Source organism: Manacus vitellinus, unplaced genomic scaffold (assembly GCF_001715985.3).
Source record: "Manacus vitellinus isolate BGI_N305 unplaced genomic scaffold, ASM171598v3 scaffold_3_pilon, whole genome shotgun sequence".
Taxonomy (NCBI): domain Eukaryota; kingdom Metazoa; phylum Chordata; class Aves; order Passeriformes; family Pipridae; genus Manacus; species Manacus vitellinus.
Window position 1 is genome coordinate 1,562,369 of NW_021940535.1, and position 17,313 is coordinate 1,579,681.

Below are 17,313 nucleotides of genomic sequence, written 5' to 3' on the forward strand. Positions count from 1 at the left end.
ATGATAACTTAAGGGACAACAATGTTAGCTGTTCATTACCTGTCCTGACTGTCCCTTAAAGAAATAGAGCTTTTGCTGGTGGACATATGAAAGGGATGGATGGGTTATCCCTCCTCTTGAAATCACAGTCCTAATTTTTATCCTGCTAAGAACCAAATACTTCTGCTAAAATTCTCAGTATAGACTCCAAAGCTAACGATGCCAGTTAGTCCCTTTTGTAGATGCTCACTCCAGTGATATGGACATTTTTTAATAGACCAACAGCTATGGTACCCATACTGATGGTTGACTCTGCCCATCTTGAAACTCCTGGGCAGAAACAGAAGAGCTCTGATCCAGGGGTCCTATGTTCTTAGGGTTCGCTGTTCTTGCATTACATGGGTCATGCTATATTCATATTGTGCAAGAATAGTTTGACTGTACCTATAAGTATGATTCTGAACAGCAGGGTAGATTGTGAAGTAAATGGAGTCTCATTCACTAGGCAGTGGAATTGCACTTAGAAACCAGCAAAGCCTCTATTAATTTTATTCTCTAAATTTTGAGACACCACTTTAAATGTTTTATTCGCACTGATGGATTTGGCTCCATTTCCTGCAGAAATAAAACTGCATTAGCTTAATAATTAAACAATCCTTTTTTAGACAATTAAGGGAATTGGTTTACAAGAAACAGTGTTTGCCATGTGGCCAGTGAAACCTGCATTACACTGAGCTTCCACTAAATAGCATCAAATCTGATCTTTTTTAATGGTTTAGATAATAGACATAAAAATCTGCGAGAAATGTGTCCTTGCTTGCTGAGCTTTTTCTTATAGTAGAGCATAATGTTTCTAAAGCTTCTTTTGTGTATTGTCTAAAGGGCTACTTATGCATCACTTAATGCCCAGTCTATCACACTAGTGAGTACTTTGGGACTCCTTTGTATGCAGATTATTGACATACAGAGACACAGATATTTTCAGAGGAGCTTCTGTTACATTTTATTGTCTTGGTACAGCTGTAATGTATGCACACTAACTGTATACACTATATGCCTGCTAAATATTGTGCATTGAAAGTCATTAAGGTTTATGAACAAAGCAAATGCACAAATAAATTATACTTGGGGTAGGGAGGAAGTGTGATTATCTAGACAACATACCTCAAGAGGGTTGTACTAACACTGAATCTGAAGTCTTAGCTCTCATATAGCTTCTGGTCTCATTGTAAATCTCAATGGAATCTGAGTATTTCCACTTGTCATCTGTGATGTACAGGTCAGTAGAAGCACTTTCCACTGTTAGGTTCCCAGGGTCACCTCTCACTTGCAGATGTACAAAAAATATAAGTAAAACCTTGCATGGTAGGTACCAATGACAATGTTTCTACATAGTTACCTTGGCATATCTCTCTCTTTAGTTCACAGTTACCCTTCTGAGAGAAGTCTGGATGTGGCAGACAGCAGAAGTGAAAGGAGAGAACCAAGTGCTCTGAGGCAGTTTTAGTTCAAATGCTATCCCCTAAACTTTGTAGGAATTGGGATTAGCTTTAATGAAAGACACCGGTGAGAGAGGTCTGGCATTCCCCCTGGGCTGAGCTTAGCCAGTACTGGTAAGGCAGCTGCATGACTGGGACACTTTCAGAACAGCAGTAAAGGAATGAGAATTCATTTGCTGTCAGTTCTTTCTAAGCATTAAAGAGTTACTAATAAATTGTGGAATAAGTATTTTTAATGTTCTTTCCTCTTTGATCCTTGTCATGTAAATAGCTATGAAAACCCAAAGTTTGTTCACAAATATGCTGTGTACTGACATCCAGAAAAGAAGCTAGAATTCACAGAATCACAGAGTCCACTAGGCTGGAAAAGAACTCTGAAATCATCGAGTTCAACCTTTGACCCAACACCACCCTGTCAATTAGACCATACCACTAAGTGCCACATCCAGTCTCTTCTTAAATATCTCCACGGACAGTGACTCCACCACCTCCCTGGGCAGCCCATCCCAATGCCCAATTGCCATTTCTGTGAAGAATTTCTTTCTGATGTCTAAACTGAATCTCCCCTGCACAGCTTAAGACCGTGCCCTCTTGTCCTGCTGCTGGTTGCCTGGGAGAAGAGACCGATGCCCACCTGGCTACAGCCTCCTTTCAGGTGGTTGTAGAGAGTGATGAGGTCTCCCCTGAGCCTCCTCTTCTCCAGACTCAACGACCCCAGCTCCCTCAGCCTCTCCTCATAGGACTTGTGTTCGACGCCCTTCACCAGCCTTGTTGCCCTTCTCTGGACCTGCTCCAGCACCTCAATATCCTTCCTGAACTGAGGGGCCCAGAACTGGACACAGCACTCCCAGGTGTGGCCTCACCAGCGCTGAGTAGAGGGCAAGAATCACTTCCCTGGTCCTGTTGGCCACACTGTTCCTGATCCAGGCCAGGATGCCATTGGCCTTCTTGGCCACCTGGGCACACTGCTGGCTCATGTTCAGCTTCCTGTCAATCCAAACTCCCAGGTCCCTTTCTGCCTGGCTGCTCTCCAGCCACTCTGTGCCCAACCTGTAGCGCTGCATGGGGTTGTTGTGGCCAAAGTGCAGGACAGTACTTCATTCAGCACAGAACCTCTGTCCTCATCTTAAGCAATGTGAATGGGGTCATTACTTTGGCCTTCTAGCCATTTCTAAAGCATTTCTGCAGCAAGTGTAATACTTCTCGAGCTTCCCTAAGAAATAATTAAGAACTTGCAGAATGCTCTGTCATATTGCCAAGAACGCTGAGACACTTTAACATGCAAACAAGCGACACTCAGAAATAGTTCCAGAGGAACTGCTGTTGCACTTTATATATGGTTGTTTGAGTACTTTGCTAAATCAGAGCAGTGGTAAGATCTCCTCCATGAAATTTGTCTTTCCATTCTAAATCCTGCAGAGAAAGGCTGTTTTACCCCTGTAAATCTGTCTTGAGGATTGAATCTGAAATAATTTTCTTCTGAACAAACATTTAAAGAAAAAAAAAGGAAGGAGCATGTGTTTGGCAGCAGTTCCTCATAATAGCTGCTTAGAATGTGGGGGGCTTTTAATGTTTAATGCTCTAACTTAAAAATCAATCTAGAACAAAATTCAGAGATATTATGGCCTCTAAGGTAATGTTCTTTATGAAATAGAGTGAAATGGGGTTTGTTTGAAGAATATTAAGGGAATAAAGATCAACCAAGTTTGACAGCTAAAATTTCATTTCTGAATTCTTGATTTTTTCATAGAGGCTTTATCCTCTTACATTATTCAGGATCTGTCTGAAAGATATTAGTTTAAAAAAATGCAGCCTCAAAAAATTGTCGTGGAAAGTTAGTAATTCAGGAGGATGATTGTGTTTGTTTAAAAAAACTCTGAAGGATAACAGCAATTACATCTCAAGGTGTACAGATGCTGTCATGTCTCTCAGAAGGCAAATTAAATGAAAGTGGCTTGCTTAGGTGTACTTGGGTGAGGTACTTTGGTATCTGATCAGAAATTAATAATCCAGTGCAGTGTACACCAGCTAAAAGTCTCAGACTTATTCTTGTCAGATTATTCTATAATACTCTGCTCTAATTTTATCACTATTCTTTACATGGTTCAATGGGCTGGACGGTAGTTACAAAACTCTTTTTTTTAGGGAGTCTTTTAGTAATTGTGTAGAAAGATGTAAAACCACACTTCAGGTTCCAGGACCTGAATTCTTTGTTGTCATCAGTGATTATGCTCCAGATTTACAGTGGTTACCACTGCAGAACAAGAGTCATCACTTATTTGCAGAAGACAACAACCAGAGAAGGATTTTCCAAAGCTGAGCTCCATTTCAGGAAGTGGTAGATCAGGCAAATGATGGAAGACTTTCATCCCTTCATTTTAAAATGATGAAAAAAAAGATAATGATAATCTGATTTTGTCTTTCATTGTGTCAATTGATTGAGACAAAGGAATCCAGAGGTGAAAGATGGGCTAGATCATGACACAAGTTGAAGACTTTGAAACCTTTCCTTCTGGGAAAATAACTTCTCAAAACATGCTTCTCCCGTGAATATTCAGTGTTATTACACGGAAAAATATATGAGTTTTTGAATGGTCAGCGTGTTGTAACTTCAAAGGATAGTTAGCACCTCTTATAGAGTTGCCATTCAGTTAAATCTTTGGACTCATAGAAACTTGATTATACGGTGTATAAAATCAGATATGTCTAAGTACTAAGTAGCCAATTACTCTACTTGACTACCAGAATAAGGCACTTTGTATCAGCACCATATGTTTAACTGGCTCCAAAAAAAGGTTAGTTTCTGGTGCTGACATTCACTGTATGTTTTAGAGATATGGATAAGATGAATGTACGCACAGCCAGACCTGGAAAGGGAGAGCTACACTATAGGAATAGAAGAATTCTCAATGATTTCTACTGTTCTGTTTGTGTGTGAATAGGAACAGACAAACAGGAAATGCCCCAGAGATTTTCTTACTGTAAAATTATTCTGACTGTTTTCAGAACTCTTTCCTGAATAGTCCCTTTTGTCATAGAAGCCTACCTACAATAACTGCAGCTGATGGAAGATGATGAGTGAGAAAAAAAATAACAATAAAAAGAGGGAAGAAGGGAAGTGAGGAGATGACAACAGCACAAAAATCTTCCAAGTAATAGCAAACTCTAAGATAGCAAAACCAGAACCTCCTTTAGATTAAATTTTCATACTAATCTTAAATAATGTATTTGGAAACTCAACACTTTTATAACAACAGAGAAAAGAAAAGCAGAAAGGCTGAAATACTCAGCTGCAAATGAGGGAGAATATGTACACAGATGTCTGAGACTCCAACAGTCACAAAAAACAAACTGCCCCTTCCCTTTCCCTCCAACCTCACTCACTGGTTAGTTTCTAACTAAGGAAAAATCAGCTTTGAAGAAATGTCCGTGTTTACTGATACTCTGACATATTTATACATATTTAAGATACAGAGGTAACAACCAACCCTCTGTTGGTTTGATGAAGGCAGTTGGGATAAGTTTGCAAGGACTATACTCATGGTCTGTCTTTGTGATGTGTTTCCGAGACCTGTTATATTTTTCTCATACTTATTGAATCCTGAAATCAAGAGAATTTGACCAAGATTATGACACCAGTAATCCCACTGAGGTTTTTTGTTTTGCTGAAATTATCTAGCCTTCTTCAGCATATGATACTGCGCAATGCGTCACTGACTGAATCTATTCCCAAGTTAGTTTGTAATCAATTTGACAAAGAAATACTTTATAAATGGTGAGCAAATGCAGTGCTTTGAATCCATTGTCTAAAATTTCCTGATTTTTTGTATCAATAGGGAGTGAGATAATCTTCATTGCAAGGCAACAGGTGATATAGACAAGTACAAAAGACATTTATTCAAGAAGTTTCATGCCCATCATCTGCTTAGAGTGAGCCAATTGAAGTATTGATCTTAGGTAGATCTCCAGAAGGTACTGGCAAGACCTAAGTCTCCGCTCTAAACTAAAAGCATGGAAACTCCCCTGCAGTCAGCTAAATAGAGTTCAGCTTTGTGATCTGTTCAGAATATTTTGCTTATTTCATCCTCTGTTCATTTCAAACAGGTCCAGAAAGTTTTGAACACCTTGTTCTACTGACAGTTTTGTATTTCTGTGTATTCTTATAGTGTTGTAAATATTTCTGTGGGTTGATAAAGGTGATTTCATGAGAAGAACAAGCAAGTACTTGTGTAAAAATTTCTCTATCTAGAAAGTCGTGGCACTCATGTACTACACACACAAATGCTTTTTACCCATTGCAAAAGCTGCTGTGATTCAACACTCTCCTTTTGATTTTGCGCTCTTCTTTTTGTCACTGCAGTAATTCTGTGAACCACACAGGTTTAAACTTTGCTTGAGAAATTGTTGGTTTTGAGTTTTAGTGCCTCCAGGGCCTCCTTTCTTCTTCTCCTCTTACCTCTTCTGGCACTTTCATGGTCATACTCATCCTTCTGGGTCTTCCACCAGCTAGGCTGCTGTACTATGGCAACATGGCAATTTGTCCTAGCTGAACACTCAGTTGCCTCTGCACTGTGCTGTACCCTGGCCCTGGTGAAGAGGTACATGCCAGCTGATGTTGTGCTACAGCTAGCTTGTTTGGGGGTTGCTAGTCTTCATGTCTTCCTGGAGATGCATGGATGTCATTTCCCCAGAAAGGCTAGTTTCACTTGTGTGTAAAAGACTGCATCCATCCACCAGACTGAGCAGGGTTTCAAATCTTCTCCTCAGCAGTCTTTCTTCTCCTAGTAGTTCACTGCTTTTTGAGATCTTTGAGGTATTGGGACTTCACCTTGTAAAGGTTCTGAATGCTGCATTTAAACAGAGCAGAGATGTTTAAGTGTTCTTAAAGAGACTTTACAAACAAGTCTTTCCATTCCTTGAGGAAACCTTCTCTCAGAGCACTGGCTGGATGGTCCATCCAAATATACTCTGCAGGTGTTGCTATTTTCAGAAGCACAGAGTGTACTGGTGTCTGACTCACATTTAAAGCAAAGGAAATTAATCTCCGAACAAAATAACTGGCATTATTAGCACCCAATGGGCAGACACTGAGGCTAATAAAGGAAACCATTTACTTGAGAATTTTTTGAAGGTGAGGAAAGCTCTGGCTTCTGAAATGGGAGCATTTAATAAACTCCCTAAAGTAACTGAAGTATTTAATAAGTGGAAAAATAAATAAATAAATAACATCCTCCCATAACAAATTTGGGAAAGGATCCATATCCCATAAGGTCTTCTATTTCCAAAGCCTCTCTAGGCAGAGTAGGACCCTTGGGGATCTTAGGGACAGAAAAATAAGACACAGTCTCTCAGATACTCTTGTAAATCAAGTGGATCTGTTCTGTTGGCATTCATTTCTCTTAGTTTCTTTTTTCACTCATATTTCCAAAATTTTTAAAGAAAGTAGAGAATATTCCAAAACATTACTTTATTTTCCCCTATTTTTCATATCCGTCATCTCCTTGTAATAAAGAAAAAAAATTGCAATTCATCACAGGTTTCTAGTTCTACAAGAAAAAAAATCATCTACTTGGAAGAAAGTGGGCCAAGTGAACACTTAGAACCTGGTGGGCTTGGGGTTTGTTGAATACAAGGAGCAATATTCTGGAAGTCTTATAGCCCTGATGCTTTGTCATTAAGGCTCCTTGTACAACAAAGCACCTACAGGAAGTTGCTCAGCTCCTAGATACCGATAGAAAAAAAAAAGAAGAAAAAAAGGACACTCTAGACTACTTTTTAAAGTTTAAAATTAAGCCTTTTTTTTGGCAGTATTGCTGAGATCTATCCAAGTCTCCACTTGTGGATTCTGTTGGTAGTTTTAGCAGATGTAGATGTTTAAAAAAAGTAATACTTTCTCTTTTTTATTGGTAGCCAGAATATTTTGAGAGAGTAACTAAGCACAGGCCTGGAGATTATGAAATTTGCTTAAGTGTTAATGGGTTGATTGCTGAGTTACAGTCTGCCGTCTTTACTGGAAATTGATTGACTAGTGCTGCAGGTCTTCACACTTGACGCTCGGATTTGACTCGGAAATTCTGCCAAGTCTTTTACTCTGAAATTTATCTTAATTAGATCTGAAAGACCTGCCACAGCAGAATAGTCACACCGATTAAAATGAAAAACAGGAGAAATTACTGATCAAATTAATCATAATGTCGGGTTACAGCTGTAGGTCTGATGTAATTTGCCACTCCAGTGAGTTACATCGGCCCAGGCAGAGGAAAGAGAACTGGTTTTACGCTGATCCGTAACACCAGGCAGCTTCAGGCAGCCCATCAGGATGCTTGTTCCATTCATTCTCTTGGCTTATTCTGACCTTAGAGCTGCAACTAGAAACAATTTAGGCAAAAGAAAAAATATCCTTTTGTCGAAGGGGTTACACTGGAAACATGAGCTTTTCAAATCCTTCTTATTTCATTTTTTACCTTTCTCCACCAACCTACTTTTGTTTGAAGTAATCAACAATTAATTATATGGAAACTGGAAAATTAAAAAGTCAGAGGTTACCACCTCAGGCACAGTCAGAAAAAGTGTCTTTCTAAGAGCTACTAGTGGGTTAGGATATGAGGAAATTAGAATCATTTAAGCAAATGAGCATATAGCAGCATCTGTCCTTCCTAGGAAATCAACAATCAGACTTGATGATCCTAAAATTTATTTTTAAATTGTGTACTTATCATATATTATATTCTTCTATTATAATCTTTTTTTTAAAATATACAAATCACTGACTGAATCCATGTTAGAAGGTGATGCCTTATGGGTCTTAAGGGGCCCCACCATAACATTTTCATCTGAAAGAGAAGCCTTCTATGAGTCTCCTAGTATTTATTCCATCAGCAAACTTTGAAAAATTTTTAGGACAACTTGTCTTCTAACACTACTGTATTTTTTGCTGCGGATCCACAAAGTCAAGAAATGAAGTTTGCCACCAGCTGAGCAAGGAAATGAAGTAAAGGAAAGAAAGCAAGAAAGTATAGATGAGCATTATGACTCTCAGAAGAAAAAGGTCTTACCTCTGGAATACACCCAGTTTTTATTTCACTACTGTAATACCTTAGATTACTCTGGAATTTTCTGTGTGATTTTTCTTTTCCAACAATGATGTAGTTCTATAAAGTTGGTTTCTCCCCTGCCCAAAATTTCATTTTAATTTTCTATTTTAGACCTCAGAAATTGAAAGAATTTTTACTTAAAATCAGCTTAATATGTATATAAAAAAATTGTTGTATTGAATTGCCAAAGAAATAGTGGTTTAACAAAAGAAACTGAAAATATTTTAATTCATGGTGATGATTTGAAATCTGCTGAACTACTTAATCATTTTCAAAGGCAAGGTTTTTTTGCTGAAACATTTCCATATTCCACCTTTTGCCTTCATTTGCATCAGAAATTACTTGATAAATTAGGATAATTTCAGATAATTTCCCACAGGACAGGAACTTGAGTTATTTTGGATAACTTAGACGTGACCTAATATCTTACGAGGATTCCAGTTGGAGATTCAAGCTGGGTTATATTTGTGGAAGACATTGGAAGGCAAGGCTGAGTTTCCAGAAGAGAAAAAATGACGTACGAAAACAGCATATCTTATACTGCTAGGATTATCCTTTTACTAAAGGAATGATGATGGCACATTTTCGTTCTTAAAGAAACTGAGGTTCTTTAAAGCAGCAATCACTGCTGCAATATCTTTGTATAACTGTTAAGAACTACTTACATACTTGTAAAAAGCACCGGGGAAGCAGTCAGATCTGGGAGGATCCTAGTCCCTTAGCAAAAATACTGATGCTGAACCCTGAAGTATGGGCTCAGTTACATTACAGAATGGTCCTCTCTACTACAGATGACCAGTAAACTGGTATCAGAAGGTGGTTCTGAATGAATGTGATAACAAGTGATAAATGCTAATGCTCTCATGTTTTTCACCACAGTAACCTTATAACCTTGTTTTCAACCTGCTGAGTAGCCAAACCCAGATGGAATGCTGTCTCTGTCTTATTGCTTTCATCTCAGTTTGGGTAGCTATCTCTGTGGGCTGGAAGCTGAAACAGGACAGAAGATAGCTAGGGCAGATGATGAAGATTAGGACTGTACTAGGATCAAGATCTAGGAAGGGGTAAGTAAGGAGAAGTCAGTCTCATTCTCAGGATTCATCTGAGGATACGATTTCCATCAGTGTAGAATTCCTTAGGGACAGGGCCTGATCTTAGGGAGGAGAAGGAAAATGTTGGGAGAAGGAGAGGGGAGAAAAAAAAGTTATCTTTGTCACTCACAGTGCCTTTTCTACTGGGAGAGAGAGAGATAAAAACCCCCCACTATTAGCATTGTGAAAGGCTGATATTTTACCACTGATCACCACTCTGGAAAAAGATGCTGTGTGCATTTCCATCCTGCTTCTGTCTGCAACTTTTCACTTTATAATAAGACCTAACTCCACTACTAGGGAAGTTGGCAGAAGGTTTCTCATAGCTCTCAAACGAGACAGGAGCAAGCTCAATATGCCACTACGAAGGCTTCCCCCTCTTCTCCCTCCCCAACTTTATAGAATTGCAGCTTCCTTGTTTTCTTTATTTTATCTGTCTTCTGACTCTGAAGCATGTTCTCCATACAATCAAAATGTGCCTGACAGAATTTTCAGTTCATGTAAAACAAATATAAAAATAAACAGAACTTGAGAAAACCAAGCCGTTCTAAAAATCCTTGATGTTTTCCCCATAGACATTCAAAGAGTATGTCTAGGGGGAAATCACTGGTACTTCAAATGTACAAGCAGGTATAGAGATAACATATGTCAGTCCTGTAGACCCAAACTTGGCAGTCCAAGCTCTCATAAGTGAAAACTGCAGCAAAAGGAGGGGAGGGAAGGGAGGGAATTCTTTTACTGCCAAATAAAATCTGCATATTTAGCTCTAATCTCATCATCAAGTCATGCCTTTGCTTACTGAATTCACTTTGACAAATAATTTGCATCAGGAAGCAAAATGCTCTAGTAAATGCGTTGTTGGAGTCAGGAGCACCAGACTGCAGTCCCAGGTTTGTCACTGTCTGGGATGTCACTTCGTCTTTCTGTTCCTTTGTTGATTCTCCCACCATTGTTTGATCGCTTTCTACTGAAAACTTTTACTGTTTTTTGGTATAACGCAATGAGGCCTTGATCTTGCATTGGGCTTCTAGATACTGCTGTAACACTAATACTACAAAAGCAAGGAATATTCAAAGGAGGAATTGCATAGCCCAGTCACTCTCATGCTGAATTCAGAGTAGTATTGCTGTTGACTTCAGAGGACACAGAATAGGTATATATTTTGTTTTCAAGTATATTCAATATTTTGAAGTTTCTGTCAGATGCTCACTGTGCTGTCAAATGCACTAATGAAAGGTTTTCCTAAAGCTAATTTTCCTACTCATAATACAATAACCAAATTTGCTTTAACACTTGAAAAAATCCATCCATACTAAAGAGAATCAGTTGCCTAATCCTAAAATTAAAGGTTATTGCATGCAAGAGAAAATAATTACATGCTCAAAGTATGGAAAAAAGAAAACTTTTTTTAATATGTAGGTATTTGTATAATTAAAGACTAATCAAGCATGAAGCCTGCTGACTAAACCAGAAAATGAGATTGTTGGCAAGCAATATTGTAATGTAAATGCCATTTTTGTTTAAGTACTAAGGAGCTAGAGGAATGATATCCTGAACAGATTAAAAGCAAACAGCATTGAAAATAAATATTTATCAGATTTCAAATGCAACACACAGAGATTTTTATATTTTACATGCAAAATATATTGGCATTGAAATATTCAGTCACTTTTCAAAGGTTTGTTCACATCTTCACTTAAAAATGTTGATAATAAGCACTCACTAGTGATAGAAACAGCTTTAGAACTCAGTCTTAACCTGTAGTAATGGCAGTAATATGTAGGCAATGGAAAGCAGGTGAGAGGTACCAACATACGTAACCACAAATGTGTAAGAACAACTCCTGGGTCTGGAGAATCAGAATTTGAATGGTCTGTATGTGTGTTATGCTTTCTTTTTCTTTTTTCCAAAATTCTCTTATTAATTTTTCAAAAATAGAGGGAATCTTCTCAAGCTTAAATCCATGCCATGAAACAAATGTTTAGTAAAGTATTTATGGAGGGCTTATATCTACACAAAAAATAACCTGATGTAACCACCATTTCGTTGTAGAGGACTGATTTAGTTAGCCATCTGTATCATCTTGGGGCAGTGCTTTAAGTTTGTGGTAAAATATTGCACTGGTTAAATATGCACATTTATGTTATGTTATTGGAGCCTAAATCTTTTTCAGAAGTGACTATTAAGATATTTGGCTACATCAAGGGTTGAGGAGGATGAGAAAATGCTAGAAATGAAGTACTAAATGTGTTCCCATACCTATTTATTTTCTTTTCATTACACTGTTCCCAAAGTTGGCACTACTCAGCATGCTGAGGTCCAACAAAAGCCATCTCTTAATCAAGCCTGATCATACAATAGTTGAAGCTAATTTAAAACATCCTTTGACATCTGTGAAAAGAGTCGTAAACTCAATGGTTATGATAGTGAGACAATGAATACCTTTGCTTTAGTACCTGCACTGTGGGCCATTGCATCCTTTGTGTTGATGTGTACCTCCTATTGTTTCCTCATGCATTTACTTTTCAGAATAATTTTAATCTCACTTGATTATGACTGAGAGATACAATAGTATGTCACTGACAGAGTTATTGGGGGAAAGTGACAATAGGGATTTTTGAATGTAAGGCTGCCTACAACATTATCAAATTTTTCCTATCCTAGTGTAATTATATTCTATTTGCCTTTGGACTAAAGAAGTGTAGACAAGTTAAAATTAAATAATACCCTGCAAAAGTCTCTTGAATAAGCATTGATCTAATTTTCAGAAGGGTTGAGTCACTACCATTGATGTGAACTGTACAAATTATTACTTAGCCCTCAAAGGAGTAAAGATACAGATTTCAGCCTCTGGATTTCTTAGAAAAGTCTTGCTCATGTCTGTAGGTTTTGCCACAGGAAATGTACCACTGCCAATTTGCAAATGCCAAAATTCAGGGCAAGCTCAAACCAAGCCAGTCTGGTTCATACAATAGCCTGTGTTTATCTGAATTACTAAACTCTTAAATGTATAGTATAAGTATAGTGTGTATATAAATGAGCATATATCATCATTCAGAAACTTTATAATAAGTACTTTAAATGTCCTCTCAGCAATTCATATTTACATTGATTTAATGATACTAAGGATTATGTTGGTAAAAACACACTAGGAAAAATAGTAGGAAAAATACAAAACTTTGTGAATAGACCATCATCAGTGGTCCAGAAAGAAGAAAGTAGAAGAGACGGTAAAGCACATTTAGATCTAAGCTATGCAACTGATGGTCTGTGAGTCAGGTCTGTCCCACAGGAAGCTTCTGTCCAGACCCCAAGTGAGAAAATAAAAAAAATAAAGGGCTTTGAAGGCAATGGCACATGTTCTTTGTCCTGGGGTGTGCTATTGCGTGTGAGTCAGGAGCGCAGCCCAAACACCTAAAACAGGTGGGTGGGTGAAAAATCTGCCATTTGATATTTGTTGGTTTCTTTGTTTGTTTTTCACACATAACTGACTGAATCATAGTAATCAGTTTTAGGCTGCCTGTTAGCAAAGGACCCTAATTCTTTTCTTCTTCAGAGATAGCTGTGTCTGATAAATCCTTTTTCATTTGTTTGTTTTCTAACTGTAGTGTTGTATAAAATGTAAGTTACGAGAAGGGTTTACTTTTTATTTCTAGAAGGGACATTACCACAGTTTTCTGAGGAAAACATGGTGACGTAAATTATTTAAAGGCTGAAACAGACACTTTCACAAGTCATTAAACTACCCCGTGTCTTAGAACACAGAAAGGATATCCCTGGGATATTTATCTGAGGGCTCTGCAGGTCCAAGGGGGAATGGAGTCAGTAGAAAAAGCATATAGAAAGAGCAATTATTCTCTAAATAAAAATGAAGATAGTGGTTAGAAGTGTCAGCATATATATCTGAAAAGCCTTTGGTGTGGCTACTACTTATGAAAAAAGTCATTACTGTCATTTGTACTAGGTTCCACGTAGTTACTTCATAGTAACCCTGACTTCCATACCATTCATCTACATGGAAAACCTACAAAGAAACCTCAAACCACCTAGTGAAATGTAGAAACATCTCCCAGCTCTCTGGTTTTTATAATCTTTGACAAGCATCAACCTAAACAGGGCTTACTAGCATACATCACCTCCATTCAATATGATCAATAAGAATATGCAAGCCTGATCTTCAGTGTGTGGTTTTGGTTAATTTGATTATGTAAACTAACAATATCCTTTACTCCAAACCATAAAAAGATCACAAGTTCAGGTCATAGAGTTCACAAGAGATCACAAGTTCAAACTCGGAAGTCTGAAGTGCATCCAGATGCTGCTCTGTTTTACAGGATTGTCCAAAAAAAGTAACCTTATTTCAGATAGGACTTGCCCCTCATCTGAGCAACAGGTATCAAAATTTGTGGATTTTTTTTCTAGATCTGCTTTATTTGATTTTGTAATTTCTTCACAGGAGAAAGTCTTATTAGAAGGATTAGGCACAAATCAGACCCAAGGATATTTCATCATCTCAACAAACATTTGACTTGAAACCAGAAAAAGGACACAAGAAGAACAGGGCAACTGACAAAACTGCATGGATGAAATAAACCCATTAAGTCTGATTTTATCCATCTTACCGTATTCAAATGCACCCCATACCACTTGAGAAATTGGATTCAAAATAAAGAGCTTAAGACCGGGAAATTTCAATACTGCCAAAAGACTTTCTTTGGGAGCTTATGGAGGGAAACACTAAACACAGCCAGAATGCCCACCACTTTTCAAAGTTTCAATTCCAATAGAAAGAATAATAGTGCAATAAATTTTTCCATGACATTTTTGAAAGCCTTTCTGAAAAACCAATTGTAAAAAATATTGTAAATTAATCTAGGTATAGAATATAAACTTCACATTGAGGTGCTGTTTTTAAATTTCTGATGGGGTGATTCAGCATATCAAGAAATAGGGATAGTGATCCGAGGAACAAAAAGAAAAGATCAGTACACTTCTCGCTTCTGACAGCTGACAAATCAGGGTTTGCCCTATGAAATAAAGTCAGCCATACCAGTTAGATGGTCCAGCACTGGGCAGAGAAGATTTACTTGCAGGAGCTGAGGTTTGTAATCATCAGGGCATTAACCACTGCCATTTTCCTACAACTTGCTCCTTTGCAAAATGCCTGGCATTCTTCTTTTATCAGCTGGACAACTCAAGACTTCTTGTTCATTATTTTTTGTTGAGAACCATAGATTCACTAAAAATCTAATCTATTCATGGCATCTGGTGAAATCATAATAGTATAAAATAGTATCTTACTATAAAATAGTATCTTAGCCTCAGGTTCAAGCTTTTCACTGCACCTGATTCAGACATGAGGCTTCAGCCAGGGTTTCCACATGTTTGTGAGTGCCCTGATTTGGCAGAATAATACATGCTCGAAGGCTTTTACTTTTCTGTCTTGAAATATAAGTAGTTCACTGTTCATCAGACCAGAAAGAGAACTTATCCTCCTACTTGTCCCAGTGTGCATGGTAACTTTTACAAAGAAAGCAATTCTAAACAACAGCAGAGAAATGTTATGAGCCTATAACTCACTATGTATGTCTTTTCTGTTTGAGAATTGTCTGCCAAAAATTTTAATAAACAATTTCTATAAGTGTTAGGCAAGCCTACGACGAGCTCTGTAAATATTCCAGATGTAAACTAAGACTGGTTTGTCTTTGTTCTCTCTCAGGAGAAGAGGGGGTGAACGTATAGGTTACATGATATTCTATCAGTTGTTTGGAAGAGAGAGCTGCCAATTTAGCATAATGTGAGCACTACTTCTCTTCTGATGGCTGCCTGGTATTTGGATTCTATCTGGCTGATTTTCATTTTATAATCATGAAAACTGAAAGGATGTTTCCTAAGCTACTTTGAGGGGGAAAGATGATTGATACCAAAAAAAAGTATAAGATACATAAGGAGCATATATAGGATGAAGGTTAATCAGAATTTTTTTTAAATAATTGGTATCTTCCAAGGATAAAGGATAATCTTTAATGCAGCTAATGACTGACTTCCTATCACTCAACACTAATTCTAGTATAAGGAAGTGTTGAAATTCTTCTAGGAAGTACAGCTGAATTAAATCCCTAAATATCTAAACATTAGCTCCAATAGGATTGAAGCTCTATGAGCAAAATTTGACTTTTAATGGTATCAGGTCAATACAGACTTTCAAATAAAAGGAATTACAGGTTCTGAAAATAAATTTTTAGCCTTAGTGCTTTTATAAAGATCTGTGACCCCCGGCCCTTTAAAAATTGAACTTAGGCTGTAAAAATATCACTTCTTATTGATCACATGGTTATTAAAGTCAGTCAAATGCTCAATTTATATGTCAAACACTTGTAATATTTCCTGTAAATATTAGAACAAAAAAAGAACATGATAATATCTTGTTCAATTGCATTAGATTTATTCAGCTTTTCATCACTGAGAAATAATAAAAGTGGCACCAAATAATGCATTAAATATGCCAAGCATTTATCAAGACTAAATTAATTTACAGCTGCATCATGTATATGGTGTTCATATGCATTAGTTCGTGTATATGAAGACAGGAACATACCCATCTGTGTAATAGGATGTTCTCATTCTCTCCTTTCAGTATACCTTCCTACTCCCTGCCACATGCTTGCAACCCCAGGAAGGTATGGCTTATTTGTTGAACCTCAAGGAGAATGAGGAAACCTGATAAGTCAACAGATATTAATTAAATGTTAAAGGCAGGTTTTAAAGTACCCTCAATATATATTGCTCCTAATGACATTCAAGTGCGCTTACAAGGGAGGTCAGGGGGGAGATCTTTAGATCTCCCAGGCTCCCCCAAGATGCCTTTCCATAACCAAATGCTTTCATATAAGTAATCGAAAGAAACCTTTAGTCAACCACTGGGGAGTCTTTACAGCCTAGCTTCGATAGGAGTCTGAGTGGAGGCCTGTGAGCAGGAGGTGTTTGTAAGCATTTCTAATGGCATTTTGATGTACATGTACAAAATTGATGTCGGAAGGATCATTGTAAACTCCCAAACAGTGGAATATTGAGGACATTTTCAGGTGGCAGTCAGATTCTGGCTGGGTGAGCCCAGTATATTTTCTCATGTCACAGTTGATTAGGTTCACAGGGAAGTGGAAAGAGTAAAAAATTCTCTTATTACTGCAGCAATGCCATATCAGCCTCTTTTCCCTTTGAATGCAACATTAGTTTTTGTCCAGAACTCTAACTGCTTTCTACAGTTTGGGGAATTGTAAAGCAGAAACAATTTTCCCAGCTAGGCTGACCTTCACAGTAATGAGAAATGACTGGAATTTCTCTCTATTTCTCTAACATTCAGTGAGAGAGGATAGGAGGTATGTGTTTGTTTTACCTGATATTATGTTGTGGGCGTCTATTTGGCACTTTGAGCCTAATTTTTTTCTGCTACACCATCTGACCCAGTAGCCAGCCCTCAAGCGTATAGAGAAGCAACAGTAATACACTTTAAACCTTCTGTTATCACCGCAATGATGGCATTTTTTTTTTAGTCATCAAATGATTTTTTTTTCATGGGTTGGCTATTTTCATTTACTCTTCAGTACTTGTTCAGGTGATGAGCAATGATCTTGAGAAAATTTCAGATTC

General features: G+C 37.7%; 1 protein-coding gene across 1 annotated transcript in view; it reads left to right on the plus strand.

Annotated features, from left to right (window-relative positions):
- POU6F2 (POU class 6 homeobox 2) overlaps nt 1-17,313 on the plus strand; it is a 302,709-nt gene that overhangs the window by 207,069 nt on the left and 78,327 nt on the right. The window lies entirely within an intron of this gene.